Source organism: Sapajus apella, unplaced genomic scaffold, assembly GCF_009761245.1.
Source record: "Sapajus apella isolate SASKATOON/1434 unplaced genomic scaffold, GSC_monkey_1.0 scaffold77, whole genome shotgun sequence".
Lineage (NCBI taxonomy): Eukaryota > Metazoa > Chordata > Mammalia > Primates > Cebidae > Sapajus > Sapajus apella.
In genome coordinates this window covers 8,763,016-8,764,895 of record NW_022437017.1, presented here as the reverse complement: position 1 = coordinate 8,764,895, position 1,880 = coordinate 8,763,016, and the positions used below count along the sequence as shown (strand labels likewise).

Here is a 1,880-nt window from a genome sequence, read left to right as displayed (position 1 = left end):
CGAACGTCCGTGGGGCCTGGTTGGTGGTCCCCTCCTGTTCTCTCTTCCCGGGACTGGTGAAGGAAGGGTGGATGGGATGGCGTGGGGACGCGGTGGGTCATCATGGCTGGAGCCGAGCCCGGGGCACCTGCCCGCACCCTGGGAGCTCCCATCCGGCAAGCCCCTGGCCAGGGAGAGAAGGAATAGTCCAGAACCAGGGGCAAAGGGCAAGTGAGGCTTTTTATTGTGTATGAATTCACGTTGTGTCAACAGCTCCACACAATATTCAAACACTGTGAGAAAGTGGGTGTGGCACGCCTGGAATTTTAAAAAAGTTCAGAAATAAAAACAGCCAGACATCCCAGTGCAGACAGCATAGAGCCTGCTGGAACCACAGGCGGCGGGGACACAGACAGGTCTTTACAAAGGTCAGATCGGCAGCGGTGTCCGCGGACAGAGAAGGCGGCGCAGTTGGCCGGCGTATGGCTTCTGTGCGGAGGGCCAGCCTCAGGTCGTGCGTGGATGTTTTAAGTGGCCCCCGGAGAAAGGGCGTGGTGGCTCTCCTCGGCCTGGAAGCCCCTCCCGGGTCACTCACCCACGAGCGGGGCTGTGATGGCCCTCTCCTGCCTGTCCCGGAGCTAGGGTAGGACAGGGGCTGTTAACTTGGATACAGTTGCGTGGCTAGAGGCCCCGCATTGTGCCCCCCGACATGGTGGCCGGCCCGTGGAAGGGACCACGGAGAAAGGGGGAAAGAGGAGCACCTTCCACCCTGACCCAGCCGCCCCGTTTATGCCCCAGAGGCCGGAGGTCACAGCTGAGCCGTCTGTGCTTGACCTGGGGTTACCCTGGGGACAGTGGGATGCGTGGTCTGGCTCCTTCCTGGAGAGAGGAGGGCAGGGGAGCCTGAGCTGGTCCGGGAAGGACGGGCTGCGCTTAGCATCCCTGGAAGGCCAGGTGGGTCACTATCCAGTGGGGGCCAGGCCAGGCGTGGCCCTTTACCTGGCACCTGGTGACTTGCTCAGGGCAGAAGGCCGGTGGGAGACCCAGGCTGCAGAAGAAGGAGAAAGGTCCTCCTCTCTCCCACCGACCCTGCCTTGCATGTGTGTGTGTGCGCGCGTCTGTGTGTGTGTATGCGCGTGTGCGTGTGTGTGTGTGTGCATGCGCGCGCAGGTGGGGGTGAGTGCCTTTACTTTTCTCGCAGCATGGCTGAGGACCGCTGGTCTCCCTAATGCTAGAGCGGCTGCTGCCACCCCCGCCCGCCAGCTCCCTGTCTGGAGGGGCATCCATGCTCCTGGAAACGCCTATAAAACACGCGTTCACCCCAGGCGTTCCCAGCGGAAAAGCCCACGCAGCGGTCGGCGTGCGCACTTGGGTGTCACGTCTGCAAAGGTATTTTCCACAGTGTGGTCACTGAGATTTACTCGAAAATTAAAAAAAAAAAAAAAAAAGTGGATAATTTTTTTTCCCCCAAGCTAGAAAGAAACCCACAGGCTTCTGGCCATGGTGGCCTCCCTGGGGTCCGGGAGACGGTGTGTCTGGACAGCTCAGGGAAGCCAAGGCCCCCGTGGACAGTGAAGGAGAGGCCAGCCTGTCCTTCCCCTCCCTGAGCCTCAGTTTACCTGGAATGCTCAGACTCCAGGCTCTCTGACTTCTGTGCAGAGGCCGGTCTGTGGGGTGGGAGGACGTGGCTTTGGGGCTTTTGGAGCTGAGCTCCCTGGAAGCTGGGGTTTAGCCCCACCGCCTCCAGCAGCCTGGGAGGTTGTATCTCTGCGGCAGCCTCTATTCCCTGCTAGCATTTCTGGGGTCACATCGTGAGGATACGCAAGTGGGGCCGGGCTTGGCACAGCTGTGCCCCCTCTTCCCTCTGCCCTGTCGGGGAGCGGGGCTCGGGGTTTAAGGCC

The 1,880-nt window shown here is 61.0% G+C and overlaps 1 pseudogene across 1 annotated transcript; it reads right to left on the bottom strand.

Moving 5' to 3' along the window:
- Positions 1 to 200: 200 nt before the first annotated feature.
- Positions 201 to 1,386, bottom strand: LOC116532894 (annotated as a pseudogene). Its single transcript, XR_004260987.1, has one exon. The product of XR_004260987.1 is annotated as an uncharacterized LOC116532894 (transcript).
- Positions 1,387 to 1,880: the final 494 nt, after the last annotated feature.